General features: G+C 34.8%; 1 non-coding gene across 1 annotated transcript; it reads left to right on the forward strand.

Annotated features, from left to right (window-relative positions):
- The first annotated feature begins 13,863 nt into the window (after positions 1-13,863).
- On the forward strand, positions 13,864-13,935 carry TRNAH-GUG (transfer RNA histidin (anticodon GUG)). Its single transcript has one exon. It is a non-coding gene; the product is annotated as a tRNA-His (tRNA).
- Positions 13,936-21,156: the final 7,221 nt, after the last annotated feature.

Raw genomic sequence — 21,156 nt, forward strand, 5'->3', positions numbered from 1 at the left:
TAATATCATTCCTAGAAGGTCGCAAGCTTCATCCCACTAACACTACTCAAGGTCATCGTCTCGGGATAAGTGTGAGAGACGATCCAGTGTATCATGTCCGCACATGGGAACACAGGATATCTGCATGCAATCTGGTATAATCCATACAATTGAATGTTCATGTACACCTGGCGGCCTTCGAGGTGTTCCCCAAAAGCGCCTAGAAATGTTTCATTGACCTCTTGCCACTTCAGTTTGATGTCCTTATCTAGATACAACTTTGTATCTTCATAGATCGATAGAGTAGAGGAAACTTGCTCAACTACTTCTCCAATTGCATTTCCATCAGTTTCCTGAGATCCTGTTCTCTTAGAAGCCACTGAGACAGATGAACACCTGAAATATATGGAGACAAGAAACATGCATGGCAAGAAATCTTTCAGTGAAAACAAAGCAACTTCAAGGAATGACACATCACATACATGGGAAATTGATGGGAAAGATTGCACAATTTCTTTTGGGAGGCTAGGTGACTGTCTACTAGAACTGTGCAAAAGGTAGTCTAGGCTATCTGGGAGGTAGGACTGGCTGCTAGATCTGCGCAATGTGCAATCCAGACTGGCTATTGGCTGCTAGGATTGTGCAACGTGCAATTCAAACTAGGAGTGACTGTAGGCTTAGGGGCTACATTATGCAATTTTCTGGGCTAGCAGTCATTGCCCCTAAAAAATGCGCAAAATAGTTATGGAGGGAAGTGTTGGGAAAAAATGCACATTTCTGGATAGGAAGGCAGAGCCTTCCTTCCCCAGATTGCACAATGCAGTCTCAGTGAAGGCAGAGTCCAGGCCAAGGTTGGCCGAACTCGCCGATGGGCAACTGAAAGAAAATCAAACAGTGAATACATGGTGACACTAAGTGAAAGTAGAAGTGATTGACAATGCATGCAAACATGAATACACTCGCACAAACGAATACACAAAAAGCGACAGAAATGCTGAAAAAGACAAGTTGAGTCCACTTACCCGTGAATAGCTGAGCCGAATGTGTCGAAGAGTCCTGGCTGTGTTGTGGGATGTCAGAGCTCCAATATTGATGTGAAAGAATGAACTCTGATGCATTGAATAAATAAGTTTGGGCTCATGACGTGCATGCCACAATTCTAGGAAAAAGTGACACTTAGAGGGAGGTTTCTAAAACAACTTTGCATGTAACGTCTGGCTGCTAAAAATAGCTCCATGAATCATGGGATACCTTTTTCATGTTTCCTTTTGCTATTCTAGGAAGAGAAAGTCATGCATGAATGCAATTCAAGTTTCCTTGGTCCTGAGTGGTACTGGTCAACCAGACTGCTCATGCATGCAGCTACTCAACTGCTTGAGAAAAATGCGCATTTCTAGCTGGGAGCTAGGCTAAATTCCTAGGTGGTTTGCACAATTTCTGGGTAGAGCAGTTGACTGCTGCCAAGATTTATGAAAATTTTGGGTTGAGCAACCTTGCTGGGGAAATTTGCGGAATTTCTGCTGTGAGTGTTGGCTGGCAGAGTTGCGTAATTTTGGAGCCTAGTAGGCTGCCAGACAGAGTTGTGCAATTTCTGTAGGTAAGGTTGGTTTCCCTCCATAAATGTGCAATTTTCATGGGGAAGCTACTCAACCTGCAACTGGACCAAGTCCGAGTGGATAGCCTGTTAGGCGAATGTATCAAGCTATGCTCGACGAGCTGCCTTTGTGCATGAAAAAAAATGAATCTTGTGTACTCGACGAAGCAAGACAAGGTGCTGTGAAAGGTTGGTAGGGAGGTTCCAAAGCGAGCTAAGGAAAAATTTTGGAGGGTGGTTGTAGCCGCTATAATAGATGGGAGGGGGCTTAATAGGAGCTTGATTTTTAGCTTTTCTTCCCTTTTTGGCAGTTTGTGGTCTACCTCTTCTTCTCTTAATGGGTTGAGGTTGAAAACCTCCCCAGAAAAGGAAATGATTCCAAGTTCTTTATTCCTTAACTAGCTGGTTTTCTATTATCAATTTTATCAGAGCTTTGTGGTATCTAAAGTGAGAAGAAGGATTAGTGTGGGCCCTGAAACTAGCTGCCATATGTTTAAGGCTCTCTAATAGATAAAAACATGGATTGATTCTAATCTGACCAACAAGATGTGCGAGAAAGTAAAAATGGTAGAGGTTTACCCAATTAAACCATCCTTCACACGTAAAATATTGCTGACAGAGGTGCATAGGGATGTTCCATTGGTCCTGCAACCACTCCTTTCAAACTCCAACCCTCCAATTTAACCCTCTGGATTCTTCTTTGAAGAATAAACGTACATTAATCCCTGCCAAAATATGACTATGAAAATACTTATCACCGTTCGCTGGTAAGGTTGTGGCCTCAACAATGGTTTGCTCTATAACTGAAAATGACAGGGCTCCCACCTCGACACAGTTCCCATCAAACCCCTACACAAAATACTGAGCCACAAGATCGTGGTAGTTGGTACAATAGTGGAATAATTTGCTCTAGCCTGCTTGTTGAAACAACCGAAGAATTTCAGGGTAAATGTCTAGCAAATCCGATGCTTTGGGATCAGACCGGTCCATCTTACCTCCTCTCCCCATTTTGTTGTGTGGTATTCCTGAGATTCGATCCCAAATCCTTGTGAAAAAAATAGTTTCCAATGCCAAGTGTAAAGAATCCCGAACTAACACCAAAAAACTGCTTACGGGACAAGGTGAAGTAACTTTGGCATGTGGTTGAGATAACACAGGTGGCGTGTGAATAATCACATCATTTCAAGTTATGATTACGAATAAATTCATATCATATGGTAAAGTGATGTTAAATGATGTTCATTCATTGCAGCGAAGGAAAAATGATTTAACCTATACTTTTACCCTCTCAAACTAGATGGAGACATGTTTAAGTGAAAACATTGATGCTGACGTGGTCAACACAATCATCATTTTTGAATTTGAAAACTAGTTTTGGTGCTGAAAAATGGCCTGTCAACCAAGATGAAAAATGTTGCTTTACTCGTTGTCAGTGAATTCCTTCGCAAGACCATATCAGATTTCCAAAAATGTTGATATCCCTGCTATCAGAAATTTTCCATTTTTGTTACAATTTAAATGCTGACACTGCAACGATCAACATTTTCTAAAAAAAAATAAAAAACAAAGTTTATTGTGATAACACATGGTCTAAAGAAAAATTTAGTTTTTGTAGCTATACGTGAAGACTGTGGATATGATGTGGTGTTTAGTAAGGGGAAATATTATCTGAAGCATGTTGCTACTAGACAAGTAAAACAAATTGGTGTTCAGTTAAAAATATCTACAAGCTAGAGTTGGATTTTTCCATGGATGCAGCTATACCTCCAGGAGTGTGGTGGGTCGATGTAGTGCCTTAGTTCCAGAGTTGCAAATATTTGGATAGGGTCCATAGGAGAGAAATAGCAGTTTCAATATACTCTTATCATGGATCATTACCCTTACTACAGGGGCCCACAATATTTAGTTGTAGAAGGATCAGTTTCAATTGATGCAGTTAGATCTTGAGGGACAGTTGTATAGGCTAGTAGCATTCAGAGACTCGAGAGATAGTTGCAGTTCAAAGACAATTGATTCAATATCTTGGATGCTTCTCAATTGCATCTGTTGCAGTAGCAACAAAGACAGTGAAAGGGAGTGTTAATTGTGTTACAGTACATTCCTCCACAAGAGAAGTATTGGGGTTGTGCATAACCCTTTTCTTGCTAAGAGGGAGTGTTAAATTATAGCAAGAAAATACTTTTTTTGACTTATGTCTTAATCAAATGGAGAAATTCAAATTTCCACATTAACATGATGACTTGAGTTGCAGTTAGTAGGAGTGACATGGCCAAGTCACTTAGTCAAGTCAGTCAATTAGAGTTTTTGGGAAAGAAGTAGAGTTGTGCATGTGTTGATTGCTAGGATCTAACAATCTAGTGGAGTTATAGTTAGTAAAAATCAGTTACATGAGCTCAACTCATGAATAGAGTTAGTAGGATTTCATTTGAGTAGTTGTAATTGTTGTTAACTCATTGATCTCTTAGTTAACTAGTCAATTTACTAAAAATATCCCTAGTCACACATGCAATTTGAATTGCCTAGTTGAGTGGAGGAAAAAGGCATCAATGTAATCATTATTGTATATTATTGAGTGTACAAAATTTTCATGCCACAGGAGATCTACTTTCCTCAGGAATTGCACAATAAAATAGGAGTCTCCTATTCTTTAGGAGCAAGAATTACACAAGGAAATAAGAGGAAGTTGGAGGCCTATTTTGGCTAAGTGTTGGTCAAAGCAGGAGATTAGTATTGCAATGCAGGTTGAGCTTCAAGGATTGAAGCTATCATTGTAATTGATCATTTTCTCATCTGATATAATGCAAAACAAAGGAGGGGTTTTTCCCAGTTGGGTTCCCTAGTAAAAATATTGTCTTCATTTCCATTCAATGATTGCATGTGTTTCTATTGTATGTTTTCCATTCCACATATTGAGTAGAAGAAATTTGTGTCTATTGATCTCAATCTAATTTCATTAGCAGCTGAAAATTTTGAGCTATTTCTACATTTTTTTCTTTGTGTTTTGTGATCTTCATGTTTTGATAATTGCTTGATGAAGAAGAAAAATAAAAATTAATAAAATGCCAACAACTATCACAAGTAATAATCATGAAAGGAAAATAATTTATAATCTACAAACTCCTTGATTTTCCAACACCAAAGTGGATTTGAACAATTCAATGGTTGTACGACTCAATATTTGCAAGCATAATTCAATAATTAATGAAGGTTAGTAACTATTAAAGATTCTAGCAAGACACTACAAACGGATGAAATTTTTGCAATAATTTTGTCTAGTGATAAAATACATAATGACGCAACTAGCAAGTGATCCAAAATGGATTTGAATATGTGAATTGTTGAATGGTTTTAAGACTTAGTACTTGAAAGCATAATTCAATGATTAATAAAGGTTAGAAATTGTTAAAGACAATGCAAATTTAAAAGGAAAAAATGTTGAATAAATAAATAAAATGAGAAACGAGAAATAAAAATGATAATACGAAAGAAAAGACTGACTCAATGGGAAATGATGAAAGTTGATCCATGCTGGTATTCTCATTACCCTAGCTCTCCCTATTTATTATTTTACTCTCTAAAGGGTATTTTTGGGACTAGGAGGAGAGAATTCAAGAAGAAGAAATAATGTAAAACTATGACTTGCATTTCAAACCAAATATTGCTGAAGTAGATCAAGAAATCATTGAAAGCCAGTTTTTCCATTTGGGTTTCCAAAGTACATATTGTGTTCACGTGTAACCTATTTTTTTCATTATGTGTTTTAATGTTATGGAGAGGGTTGTGGGTAAGATTTTTTATGTCATTTATGGTGCATTATTGTTTGTGGTTGCACATGTGGTTATTAAATTCACTTAAAAACCAATTACCTTAGTAAAGTATTGATGCCAACATCTTTAGAATGATCATTGGCCAATCCCACTTGAAGTATGAGATCAATGATTATCAATATTGAGTTGTTGCACTTATGTAGGAGGCTACTAAATTAGTTTGTTGGATGACTTGAGATGTTAGGTGTTTTTCTCTTTCCCCTAAAGTCATATGCATCTCTTTCTTAGAATTGATTGTATGTTGAGGTTTTTTCCATTGTTCCCTTAAGCTATAATTTTTGGATTGGGCATTCCTCTCTCACAATTTGTATGGCTTCCTCCCAGGTCATATTTCATTTGCCTAGGTGTTTTCTCTCTTATCAATATGTTCTATAACCATTTATTTTCTAAGTAGAATGTCATACATGGTTGTATGACTACAAACTTACCTTCAATAAGACACCATGTCGGCCATATGACCATAAGAAACTATGTCGACATCCTCTCTCTCCTTATCAAAATTTTGAATGGTGGTTGGTTGTAATTCTAAATTGGTTTGGAGTTTAGTGGAACCAATTTTAACTTGGTTAAATGAGATGATACTAACTTGTTATTCCTTGTATAAGAAGTTGACTATCTCTTTGGGCAATGTGGAAAATTGTAAGCAACATTTCTTATTACAAACGACCTTTCAATAGTTAATTCATGACTATTCCATTGCCTTATCTTTACTTGTTGAAATCTCATACTTTAGATAAATGGAAGCGATATAACTTATATAACCATAAATTGATGAATATAATTAATTTCCTATTGGTATTTTAGTTAGGGACAATTAAAAGTTAAAGGAACTTTTGGTATTGTCATTTGATTGAACAAATGCACTTGAAGATTAATATGTTAACATTCAATTGATTGGGTTAATCTTCATCATTACTTTGCATGCTAATTTGTTTTGTAAAAGAACTATAGGCATAATATGGAGCATACATTGACTGGTTATGGTTTCATAGGGATAATTTTTCACACTTGAAGAGTAGGTCGTATGGAGATATAGAAAGTGTTGTGGTTGGACATTGGTGATCAAACAAAGACATTAAGCTTGTATCTTTAATATAGTTGTTTTCATCCATTGCTTATTGTTGATGATTCTAGGCATGAAAGAATGTAATAGAAGTCATTTATGCTGATTTTTGTTATAATAGCCTTACCTAAAATCCATTTCAATTTCTCATAGGTTCCATACTTGAAATCTCAATAACGGTTTTTATTTATTTATTTTTCCACCAATAACAATATATTTTCTAGCCTTGAGAGTCTTGTAGTTGATGTTTTCTATAAAGCAAATCATTTATTACAATGATGGGGTACTAGGTTTATGTAAAACACAAACTAACAAGTTTCTTGTCTTCCACATGGCAATGTTTTCTCCATAATGTCACATCCATGTCATACCTTCAAATGTTGTTCAAATGGATTTTTTTTTAATAGTTTTTTTATCCATCTTTCCTATGTATAGAGGAGGTAGGGGAAGTCAACCACAACAGTAAACATTGTTGTTATGATTTCTTTGATAGAGTTAAAGTGAAATCATTATTAGGGTGTTGATGTACCATCCACTAGGGAATGTTGTATTGTGGATGCAACATGTAAAAATATATCCTCTTGAATATTCAAATCATTGTACATTTTTCATACTAGTTTGGCATTGGATTGGAAACAAGGTAGACCTCTCCATCTGGAATTGATCATAATAAGTGTATGTTAAATTATTGAAACAAGTTATATGTATCTATTCATTGTTGAAGTCAACAAAGTCAAATGTAAACAAAATTTTGTATTGTTTTTGGTTGTTTAATTGATGAAGGGTTGTTTTTACATGTGCTCGACCCCCAATGGATCAATATTTCTATCGGGGCACTATTTCATGACAAGGATAGTTATTTCTACAACTATAGTAAGGGATTGATGAGGAATTTCCTTGGAAGCGATGAATAGTTGGGATAAAACAAGAGGATTTCTAAGCAAGGATATGTTTGATTTGATGACTTGTACATCCAATATAATATTATAAGTGTCATGTATCAAATAAGATAATTAAAAAAATTGAATAAAAATGTGATGCATGTGGAAATAGTCAAGATATTTAAGTGCAATAGGAAAGTAAATATTGAGATTATATGTAGTCTTTAAAATACTCCTAGGCCCATTTAATGCCTTATACAATTAATCATTTTTGTTGCTCTTATAATACAATGTCAAGTAATAATAAGTCAATTACATTCAGTTAAAGGGTGTAGTCATTATGAAAAATGGTATTCTTGAAAACAAATGATTGTAGATGTAAGAGAAGAGGGAATATTATAGTTAACCAAAAAAGACCTTTTAAATTTCAAATTTAAAAACATTATTACCATCTATACTTATGAATTCAATGTGTCATCAAAGAAGAGATACAAGAGTTTCCATTGGCTAACCCACCCTTCATGGCTACCTTGTGATTACACAATAACAACTCTATGACACACACACACACACACACACACACACACACACACACACACACACACACACACACACACACACACACGTGCATGCACGCATGCACACAGAGACACATACAACATGTGTGCACACACAGACAATGCGTGCATGCACACACGCACAGAAAGCTAGATATTATCAAACAAAAATTATAGTTGCATCACACACATAAAATTTAAAGTATCCTGGGTGGAATAAATAGTCTCAAGCTATCGTAAAACTTGCATTTTTGCATTACACCAATCTCTCCAAAATTTTGACAACGCTTAGTATAACTAGCTGATAATAAACTCATTACTAGATATTTCTTTGGAAATTTATTATTGTCATGGTTCATAGCAGCCCATCATTGGTCCATTCTGAGGCATATAACTCCAATTTCTCCAATTGATCAAATTTATTGAGAGCTAGTCCCTCTTGAATTCCAACTGTAGTTGATGCTAACATAACTTGCAATATATGACTTCACTCCATGCAAAATAACAAGGGTAAACATTGTTAATAATGATAGTTAGGATCAATGCTCATTGTGGTCTAGGGTTTGGATTAACCCATAATTGACCAAATCAAGGCTAACTCAATCACTAGTTAGATGTTTAGAGTTTTTTTGTGTTAGGGATTCCCATTCATCCCATTAAATGGAGTATGCATTTCATATACAAGTATATTGTCACCATGAAGGGATATAATTTCCTCATTTTTTCATTCAATAGGTTAGGCATTGTATGCATTTATTATTCATCCCTTATTTGCAACTCTTTTTTATCAATGGTGCCTATGTCATTTGCAATATTGGAGTAAGGTTTGTATAACCTTAGTTGACTCCTACAAAAATCGACTTAGTAATATTAATCAATGGAGGGGTATGGCGAGTTGAATAGTAAAAAATAGACAATGGTTTTGAGTTCCCTTTTTCCCATTTGATTGAAAATTTGGAATTTGTTTGAAACATATTGCAAATTCATCCCACCACCACACCTGCCTTGTAGAATAACTAGTGAAGCAAAAATACCCAGTTTGAATTAGATTTATGTGTATCTTTCTTAGTTGCAAAAAAATTAGATCCTACCTTGAGGTATTCCCTTCCTTAGACATAGTTTTGTGGCTAATGAAGATGAAAAACACCAAGGAAAGGAACATATATTTGGATAGTGGAATCGAGATTAGAAAATATGCCCTGCACACCCTAAGTATATTTACAAAATCCCATCGCCAAGTTGAAGTTAGATAATTTGTGCAAAGATTTTCCAACAAGTAAGGTCATATGAAAAATAGTTAAGACTTGGTGGAAAGATGGAAAATCATTTCAAAAATTCCCATCCACCTTATATCCCACATCTCATATATGGGAACTAGTGAGTGATGTAGTCATGTTGGTGGGTGACTTATATGGAAAATGAACATTTCTCAATTGTAGTACCACTGAGTACTATTGCTACACCAAGTGTATACCAATAGGAAAGTGATATAGTTATGAGTTTTAAGAGATATAATAAGAAGCCAAATGACAAATCCCATTAGTTTCAAATGGTATATAAATTCCTACTAGGTATAACATGCAACACAAGTGTTTTCCCAATTTTGTGTGATATGTGACATCATTCTCTTCCTCCCTTACTAGTTAAATATTAGAAAATGTAGAAATATAAGTACTCAAAGCATTATGATCATCTAGGTGAGGTCTCAATGGAACCTATATATGATATCCTCTTTGATAGACCATGCTTGGGGTTCTATATATAAGCCTTTGTTGTGTTGCCTTTGATAGGAGATGGATACATAGAGTAATATGAAAACTACATATGTATCTATGGGTTCATCACAACTCCACTTGTATTGCTTATGCATGTTTCATATAAATTATTGCTCATGGTAGTATCTTTTTAGAAAACCAAATTTGGATCTTATTCCAAGCTAAAGGAATGCAAAATGGGCATGCTCCAAACTTATCCTTTCATGATTGGGGTTTTTAAAATGGTTCATAATAGCCTTGAAAGAAGTAGACAAGATGGGATTTTACAAATTATAGCTCATTAACCCCAATGTCCATAACCCACTAACATTTCTAATTATTTAAAGTAACAAGGTTTGATTTTTCCATACTATCATTAGGGATGCCCAAAATACCAACCTTATTGGAGAGGTCTAGTTTTTCATTCTACCCAAGAATAGAAACAAGGGGCTTGAGTAGAGTGAAAGCTAATCGAAATTTGCTAAGATCAGTTCAAGAAGAAATGGGATGTCAAATATAGGAAAATAATCCACAATAGTAATATAGTTGAAAATACATCAAAATGAGAGCTTAGAGGTCACAATGGGAAACATATTGAGATAAAAGGGGTGCATGAGTGTAATAGAAATGAAATAAATCATAGAAGTCAATATTTTTTAAAGGAAAATCATTGTTTTGTCTACAGTTAATCCAACGATTATAACATAACCTGTACCAAGTAGTCAGCAACAAATAGTTGTGTAAGCGAACGACCAATAAAAGAAGGACAAACAAATGGTGAATTGGGCCTTGCCAATGGAGTATCCAACAATACAGTGGCAACATTCTATGTAGAATATTTACTTAAAAATCTTTCACTAGCATCGATGAAGAATGTTAGGTTAATTTTGAAATGATTAAAGAGTGATTGGATTAACCTTGATTAGATCAATGATGGGTTTAACATAGGTATCTTATGCCCTCCATGGTATTTTCCCTTGGTATTTTATGTAATGAAGCCTATTTAAAGGTTTGGTATACTCCATTGTAAAACACTTTAATTAATCATCTTAGTTGGAGTGGCGAAGGTAATAAAGATCTCTTTGAGGTTAGTTTCCCTAGTAAAAGGTTTCTAGGGTAAACATTAGTGTTTGTTAGGTGTATTCTTCTTTTATTTGATGTTTCTCTTACTAGGGACTCTAACATGGCACCAAATCATGATTGTCCTAGACTCTCCAGAGAGAGTGGTTTGATGTTGGGAGACATGGAAAGAGTGATTAGAATTAAATCAAACGATGGGAAATGAAGGATTTGTTCATATATGGGAAGATTTGTTACTTTGATGCTTAGATATATAAAGAGAAGTGTAGATTTGTTGAGATTTGTCACACCTATTAGTTGAAGGAAGAAACATAAATTTATGGACACTAGATATATTGGAAGTTTTTGTTGCATGGAAAAATACCTTACATTGCTCAGGAGGACATGGAAGGGGATTTTAGAGTGGATACAATTGTTTCACTATGAATCAAGTCACCAAAGGTTATGTTCTCAAGGCATGCATAAATTGGTGTTTATACATTATATATGTTATGAGTCTCACAGAGGAGTGCAAGAATATCTATCAAAAGTCATTGTGGATGGATTTGGAGGTTTCCCAAATCTAAGAATTCCTTCTAAATATGCAACCATGAAACCATGGGAGGCAATATCATATACTTTTTAATTCCTAGGAACATCATCTTCATATCTTAATCTAAGTGAGTAGGATTCATGATGGAAACCATAGAGTTACAATCCAAAGTCTAAGTAGAGTATGCAAAGGGCATCCTAATAGTGGCTTTTGGGAGGTATGACAAGTGACAATGTCATAATTTTAATGGAAGAGTGGTGCAAAAAACATGATTAATGTTAAAGAAGATTTGACAATTTCAATCACAAATATGTAAATATGAATGAAAATGCTTTATGTAACATTTGAATTGGCCACTCCAAGAATATAGATAAGATATTCATTGCAGGTAAAAGGCAATGTAGCTAGTACACTCATATGACATTTTCTTTAAATAGTTTCTTTAAAGAGAATGTGAAAATTATATCGATCGAACCTAATATAAAAGAAAAATGCAGGTGTTTTCCAAGAGTGTTAGGGATGTTGGTACTAGTGGTTATTCTCATTCATGATCTAACTTGATTGTGTGAATTTGGAGGCCTACGAGGGCATGTGCATATAATATGTTACTGATTTCCTTGTTCATATATCATGGTAGCTGGAAATGATTCCTTTCAAAATATTATTCTAATTGGTTTGTAACTTGGCATCGATATTTATAACAAAGATACTTATATCATGCCAAATTAAGATTTTAAATGGATCAATAAGAACAAACTCATGTACTTATTTCTTAAAATATGAACATAAATACTAAAAAGAGTTGGTATTAGAGCTCTATAAGCCTTAACTTGTTCTTGAGAGTCGCTTAGATGTTTTATATTGATATTAAGCAAGAGAAGTGGAGTTTTCGAAAGTAATAAGAGGATGCATCCCCATTACTATTGAGAATGTCATTGTTGGAGAATTTCTACATGATAGTATTAGATTTTGTCATTTGTTAGGAGATTGAAAGTTGTTATTACTCTTAGAAGCATAGAGTTGGTATATTTGTTGAGCTCAAGTATAGAGTTTATGATATTTGTTAGATATGTTACTTAAAGTTGCAGATATATTTCTTAGGTTTCCTAGAGGTTGATTGGTTTCTTTCCTTATTGTTTTGTGACTAGATATGATGGGTTGCTTCCCAAGGTTTTTCTCTAGAACATATTTGTAGGGAATTAAAAATGCAATGTTAAGTGGGATATTTGAATATGTATGAGAGATTATATATGTTTTGTTTAAAGAGTGTATATCATTAATTAGAATTTGTCTTCCTATTGATGTTCAAACCATGGAGGAGGTAGAACTACATGATCATGTCCACCAGATATACTAATTAGAGTGAAACTTGCCATCTTGATCACTTTTTATTATGTAGTTGTTCAAATCATTGTCAAGAGGGAACTAGGCACACCCTAAGTGTGAGGTTCTTTGATCAAGGCGACAACCTTCCAGATAATAGACCTAGGCAATGGTTGAGAAAGATAAGGTGGGAGCATCGCCATGACAATGTGGCTCATGTGATGGATGGAGAGGAAGGTGATTATAGAGAAGTATTCAAGGACTATTTTTCTTCACTACATTGATTGCATTGATTTGCTTCTTATGCTAATGGAGATATTTGTTAAACAAATCCCATGTTAGAGAGCATCACAATTGAACTAGTTGTTGAGTTTTGGAACTATTGGAGGTTAATTGTTGAGCTCAAAAGAATCCCAACCCCAATTAATTGCTATAGATAAGGATGTTAAATTGCTCTGTATTAGAGGAGTCCACTTTTGATAATTGAAAGTTCAACCAACTTTAGATTTGAAGCTAAAAAACAAGATTTATTAGTTAAACATAGAACCATATTAAATCATTGTATAATTTGTCATCTATCTTAATACTTTTTGAGTTAGAAATAAAAGAACCCACTTATAAAACTAATTTAAATAATCATTTCATACAGTTTTTAATTTTAAAATATTATAAAATTTAGTATTATGAATTTTTTTTGAATGAAATATCTACATTAACTTATAAATCAAATATATATTATTATAAAATTAAAATCAACAATATAATTGAAATAGTAAATATTCAAAATATCCTATAAAGAAAAGAAATACTTAAAATGGTTGTTGTAAAATCATGGTGAAATGGTTGTTGCCCATGTAGACTCTTATTGATTGGTTCCATGAGAATGTTGTTGACCTTGTAATGTGTTATATATATACATCGTAGATAGCTTTCCTACTGCTTTGATGTTTGGTTTAGTGTAAGTGCCTTTTATTGGTCATACTAGGTTGCGTATTATTGATGGAAACTGGAAGATTATAGGGTAGCGAAAGCATGGGATTTCACCACATCGAACCTTGATTTAGTTATCCATTTGGTTAAGGTTCGAACTACAGTTTAGGTGATAGAATTAAAGGCCTCGATTCTCCAGTAAAATGTTGAGGCGAGTTTAGGCGATATAGTTAAGGGCCTGAATTTTCGAATAAAATTTGAAGGCGAGATATGCGGTTAAAACTCAAAATAGATATTGTGAAATTATAACAACAGAACGTTTAACAAATTTTTTGATATCGCCGTGGCTGTAGTTTAGTGGTGAGAATTCCACGTTGTGGCCGTGGAGACCTGGGCTCGAATCCCAGCAGCCACATTTCAAATCATTTTTTTTGGCCGACTTATATGATTATTTTTTACTTTGACAAGTAGTCGAGATTATATGTTGTTAATTTAATATCATTATAATAATATTCTGTTAACACTATTTGATTTATAACATATTTTATTTAAATGAATTAGTATTGATCATCATATTTAAAGGGATGATTTAAATTTGTTTATCAATTGATGTGAAATATAATGAAAGAAATATAGCAGCAGCAAATATGTCAAAGGAACTTAGTTTACACTATCTATATAAGGTTAATTGTTTATTTTTTATACATTAATCACATTACATATAACATTTAGTGAATATTTATTTATACATTATATATATCTAGATGTTGTTATAGTCTTTAATCCTTAAATTTGAATAGCATAATCCATAAATTTGAAAAGCGCAAGAGATATAAAAAATGCTCCACACTTTATTAGCATAAAAAGCTTTTAAGGTAGGATAACATGCTTAAAATGATATCTTGATTGAAAGAATCCACCCTTGATCACTTGCTTTAAGGTTGGGTGTCAAACTTCTCAATAAGCTAAGCTTCAAATATAATATGCTTCCACACATCCCATAAGGAAGACTCCATCCCTATTTATAGATAACAAGAGTATCCTAATAATAACAATTACCTAGTGGACATTCTTTAATGAGACCTCATTGCTTATTCAGTACGAATTACCATAGTAGGTCTTATTTAATAATAATCAACATAGTCGATCTAATTCACATTACATTAAATGAACTCGATGACATTACTCTAATGGGATCTTCACCTCTGCCCCTTCCCCTAGCCACCCTTACACCCACTCATAAACTATTACACCCTTAGGGAGGATCCCAACACATATAAGTGTTTTCCTCGACGTTTCTTCTGAGGACATACAACCATAAATTGGGGTTCCATGGATGAATGTTGATTGAAATGCTGAAGTAAGCAAGGGAACCATAGACCCATGCACAAGAACTAGCCTCCATGCTAAAGTCACGGGAAATTCACCTTGTTTCAACGAATATCTTACCACGTTCATTCATAAAGGGAGGTTTTAAAATTGTGAGAAATACTGTCAATTTATTATAGGTACACGATTTTTATAGGTATTGTGGGGTATAGAAGGGGTATTCAATAAAAAAATGTGTATCTATTAAAAAATGGTGGTTATTTTTATTAGAAATATGTATTGGGAGGGGGTCCAACAAAAGGATTTTGGGAAGGTTTTATCAATATCTAACAATATTGGTGGTATACTTTAATATCTCATGAATGCAGATTTTATGACAGAAGTTGATTAAGTGGAGACCTCGTGGCTAAAGTAATCCAAGAAACTCCAGCATAACCTTAGGTCCCATGTATGAGTGTCAATTGCAATGTTGAAGTAGTCAATGTCCCATTCACAAACTTACTAACTACAATAATCCAAGGAGCTCACCCATAAACCTAAGTCCCATGTTGAAGTGCTCATGTTGACTCCCCACTGAAGATATCTATGTTCAATACCTTATAGAAAATTGTGCTCCAAATTCCTAACATAATCATGTGAATCCAAATATATAGATCCAACCATATCTAAAAAAATCATCTACATAATTCAAAATCTAAGACGTGGATCTAGAAGGCATGTTACTATTAGAGAATAAGCAAGTTGAAAAACAATATTCATAATCCTCCCTTGAGTTCCTACAACAATGTTCTCTACATAAGGTGGACTAGAGTCATTGAATAGAAGGTGGAGGTAGTTGTTTTCCTAGAAATTACAATTTTCCATATACTAATCCTTATTATCACCCTCTAAAGCTTACAAACATATATTTATTATTGATATTCTTCATTGATCAAATAATTTGTTTTGTTAATGATGTAACTCTCCTTAATTCATCGATTGTCTCCTTAATTTTCTTTGTGTCTTTTTGATACATGTTGAGTCTATTTATTAGATCTTGCAAGATTCTAACTTTTTCCTACCATGTCATGTTCCTCAACATTATCATTCTTCAATTATGTTAGGATTTGAGAGCATAAATTTGCAAGGGTTGCAACACATTGGATATTAATTGGAAGCATAAAATCAAACCCTAAAAATCCTCTATCCAATGGCATTGGTCTCTTTGCAATCTAAGAACCCTATTAAAATATATGTGCACTACAGTATGTGTAATCATCCTAACAAAATCCAAAATGATTTATTTAATTCAATGATATATTCACTTTTCAATTTCTGATTTATAATTTTTTTTTGGGTTTTTTAATCTTGTTTTGGAGAATTATTTTAGAGGAAATCAGATATATAATCATTTTCTTCAAATTATACTCAAAATATTATACGAATTGATCGGAGTGTCATGTCTTGATATTTGTATTTGAAAACCTACACGATTGAAGGAAAATATTTCTCTCTTTTACACCCAAGAAAGACCTTTGATAACAACTATTATGATCCTTAATTTTTAAAATTGAATCACAAAAGAAATACCTAAAATGGCCCACACTTCATTGAGATCAAAACCCTTAAAGTAGGGAAATTCCTTACAATGATCATTTTATGCAAGGAATCCACTCTAGTTTACTTATGGTTCACTTGCATCTTACAGGGAGGGAAATCTCCTGATGAGCTAAGCTCCAAATACAATAAAATCCACATCTCCCATAATGAGGACTTCATCCTTATTTATAACTAACAAGGGAATCTTAATTATAACAAATTCTTAACTATCTAGTGGGCCTTCTTAAATGGGGCCACATTACATTTATTCAATACTAATTATGGTAGTGGGCCTTAGTAATAATGATAGAATTGGTGGCCTTAATTCACCTTACATTAAACAACCTCCACTATTTTTACTCCAATGGTCCCTTTAGGTTCGAGTTGCCCTCCTATTGAATATCACATAACCTCCACTATTTTTACTCCAATGGTCCCTTTAGGTTTGAGTTGCACTCCTATTGAATATTACAACATATATTCAAGTTGCATGATTATTCATTGTTGAGTTGAGCCATCTCAAGGGCTATAAATACATGAGTGACTATTGTCACCTCCCTCTACTATAGGCTCATAGAGTAGTTTGAGATGTTGTTGGTGTGAGAACCGATTATGCAATCAACAATTCCTTTGCTTTTACATTGCTCAATAAGAATGTGAAAGGTTGATTGACATTGTTCCTTTGTGTAAGTGAATAGATCAAGGATGAATCCCATTTACTACTTACTTCTATTAGATATCTGTGTGGGACAACATGTTTGAGCATTTGTAAATTGATTTATAAATTACTCAAATAAATTTTTATACCTAGATGGATAATGAATAAAAATGTTGAACTCATTGATACATTATACATTATTCTGAAAGGTCAAAATATCATATTAATTCAATTTTTTATCATCATCAACAACTAGCCAGTACCAAATGGAGAGGCCGACAGTTTGGCCAATCGTGGAGTGTAGCTGGGAGTTGGTGCAATTGAATTAAATGGCATTGACGAGGGCCTTACACCCATGCCAATATCAAATGTTTATAATCATGGATCAAAGCATCACATTAAAATATTGCATGCCCCGTGGGTTGGCATTGACATTTAATGAGACTCCACTTGGAGATTTCAACTGGGTACGTGGTATGCTTGAGCGATCAAATCGCTTTTCCAAGCGGGAACTATCCAAGACGATGAGCAGTTGGGCGGTATTTGGCTATCGTGATATGAGTTCTCATCAGGATGTATTAATTAAGCAGGGTCGATCGTTACTCTTCCCACAAGATTTCATAAATTCTATGTCGGAAATGTTGTTATGGTTTCTCAGGAAGGACAAGTCTGAGAATGTCATGGAGATCAGAGGAAATACACGTTTAATGGAGGCAGAGGAGCGTGATGGTGGGACTCTGAAAGGTGGGGGTCTATATATGATAGTCCCTCCGGGCCTTTGGGTACCCCTTCTCCATTTCCCCTGGTGTTATTCTCGCATCTGTATGTTGTTAAGTTGTATGTCGATGGCATTGGAAGGTGACCAGAATTTGGAGGTTGTTATCGCGAGGTGGAAGAAGGTAGCAGGGTTTCTCTTCAGGATGTTAATGGGTTGAATTGATATTCTGTAACATAAGATTGAACTATTGGAGAGTAGCAGAAAGTCGAAGGCAGCCCTGATGGAGGCAAAGTTTGAAAGCTCAGAGGCGAGGGTGGAAAGAAAATTAATCAAGCTGGAAGAAAAATTGATGACTTGCAACGTAGAGATTGCCAACGATGGTCTAGTTGTTGAGGTTCATGACATTCTATCTGGGAAATCAGGTCTCAGTCCCAAGGAGCCACAAGAGACTTCAAGCAAAGACGCAACTGATGAAGGAGCGGGTAGAGGAAAAGCAATCTTCTGGGCAGATAAGGATGAAGTCGATCCATCTAAGCCTACTTAATTTTTTAGTTAATTTATGTATTGCAAATATATTTTGTTGTTCGGTCAATTTTGTCGATATTTTTTCCTAAGAGAAAATTATAATTTTATCCCAAAAACAAAATTACAATTTACAAATGCTAAAAAGCCTTTTATCCAGAAAGAAAGAAAGAAAAAAAAAAAAAAAAAAAAATTACAATTTACAAATGCTAAAGAGCCTTCGATCACACTGAGTTAGTGACCGGTGCCAAAAAACAAAAACTTAAAAGTAGAAATACAAACAAGGAAAAAATACATTTGGTAGCTGAGTATGATGCACTAAGGTACCATGTTTTTCCCTTTATTTTTCTCCACTTTTGAAGTGTAACCTTTCTCCACTTTACGCAAACCATTAGTATTTCTAGTGGAGGTTACAATAGCCATCTAATTATCTTCCACATTCACATAGACTTCTTTATCTAAATCCAAACCTTTTTGGGAATGAATTCTTTTTGTTCTACCTGCCTTTATTTTAGGGGGGATCTTCCCATTTTGCTGCATTTGAACTGTAGTTTCTATTGCGTTGTTAATGCTCATACTTTGAACCACATTTCCTGCATATTCAGCTCTCTCTTCCACTAATATTCCTTATGGCTTCCGCACATAATTACTTGTAGCATTCTTTGTGATGCCTTCCTCCTCTGTGTCTGAGAGATGTTTTTTTAAAATTGGCATACCTTTGGCTGTGGGGCCTATTTCTTTTTTCTTTTGATCTTTCTTTGCCTGAGGACATGAATTTTGTAAATGCTTCTTTTGTAAACAAATTTGAGATCTAAATTTTTCAAAACCCAATGGTTGGGTTTACAAAACGTTGTTATGAAGAAAAAGTATGTGATCCAGTAAACTTTTGTTAAGATTTATCTTCACATAGATCCTAACAAAAGTAAAAATAACTTTTTGACCTCTATTCATATCAAACTTTATAAATTTCCCCAATGTATTTCCAATTCCTTATAATACTTTGTGATGTGAAAAATGTAAGGGAAAAACATATAATATAACCCAAACAAGCATTTTAGAAACCACCATGGTATTTGCATCAAAACCCAAAAATCAAAAAATCATAAAAAAGCGTGCACTTCCCCAAAACCATAAACCCTCTTTGAGAAAAAAAACCATATCCTTCAATGTATCACATTTCACAATAAAAAAATCCCCATGAGCATAAATAAATATCAGAGTTTATGGTCAAGTGGAGTAAATCCACTGATGTGGATCCTCCGACTTGGGCCACCCAAAACCATAAACCCTCCCTGAGAAAAAAAAACCATATCCTTCAATGTATCACATTTCACAATAAAAAAAGTCCCCATGAGCATAAATAAATATCAGAGTTTATGGTCAAGTGGCGTAAATCCACTGATGTGGATCCTCCGACTTGGGCCAAAATCTGTTAAATCTGCATATAACTGATCGACATTAAAAGTCATAATATAGAGAATTAATCTCCCGAATCTTTACCGTCACGGCCGAAACCTGATTCATTTGTTCCACGATATAAGCACTAGGAATGAAAGGAGTTTGATCAGGTTTACTGTGTGTCTCGGCCTTTCTTTTTACTGCATCTTTAAACAAAATTGGCCCCTTTGAACCGATGGAATGCATGAACACCATCTCGCAACCTTAGGTTCAATGAAATGGATGCATCTCGTCTGATTTCATAGTCTTGTATCTTCTTGTCATGTTGCAAGGCTCTCCCTGCATAAATCAAGCTTTGTTGTTCACCAGAACTCCTGAACTGTTCGGAATATTCTACTTCAGATCTCGAACTGAATTCCCCCGTTCGAATCTCGATAATGGTTGATTTCCCTTCCAGAGTTCCAACAAAAATCTGGAATGTCTTCTTCGAAACCATATCTAAAAGTTGATCTTCCAGATCCAGATCTGGTTGACTGTCTAGGGTTTTTATACAATCATGAAGTGGAATCCCCTTTATCAGATTCGTGTTATGATAGTTACCAATCCCAGATTCGATGCCTTCATCCACGGAACCGGGCATCATGAGGTAGATGAGTTCCATTGATCTGCATAAACAACTGTTTGGAAAGTTTTTCTATATATTCCCTGTCGTCGTCAGTCATCAATCATTGATAGGGTTGATCTGCTGATGGGCCATGTCTGCCAACAAGCCCCATAAATAAAGAGAGACCCAGGATTCCGCATTCTGGACCGTCCATTCTGGATGCAACATGAAAACAAGGTTCCAACAAAAAAACCTTCCTACAATCTCCATAGGATGGCCAAATCCTTATTGAAAATACAATGTTAACCGTGGATCCACAATTATAGGAGCAAGAAAACATGTATATAGTAGAAGTTACACGCCGATTGAGACCCATCTCTCTTCATGAGAAATTTTTAGACTTGTTTCAGCAAGAAAACCACAAACGAAAAACGAATCTCGGGTTTTGAGTGAGAGATTCTGGGTAGGGATGAAATTTCCATGAAAAGTATTCACCGAAATCTGATCCAGACTACCTTAGTCCCATTCCAACACCACTTTTTCTAGATATCCACAACCTTCCACCGTCTCTCATCGAAAATTTGTAACCTTAGTTCGCAAGTCACTACAAGGTAGGGCTAGCAAAGGATGGCGAAGCTTGCGCTGCAGCAAACGCTAACATTCCTTGCATCCATCGTCCTCAACAATTTGTCAAATATATGGAAGCTTGCAGTGTAGAATTTCAGTTCAAAGGGCTCGTAGAGGCAGCAAGACCTTGCTCTGGATCTATTAGAATATGGACGTTACAGAGATACAGCTTCAAAGAAATCAACACATTATTTTTTAGCAA

The sequence above is a fragment of the Pinus tabuliformis genome, chromosome 1_2 (genome assembly GCF_031772625.1).
Source record: "Pinus tabuliformis cultivar Carrire ecotype Pingquan chromosome 1_2, CPIR1, whole genome shotgun sequence".
In the NCBI taxonomy this organism is placed as follows: domain Eukaryota; kingdom Viridiplantae; phylum Streptophyta; class Pinopsida; order Pinales; family Pinaceae; genus Pinus; species Pinus tabuliformis.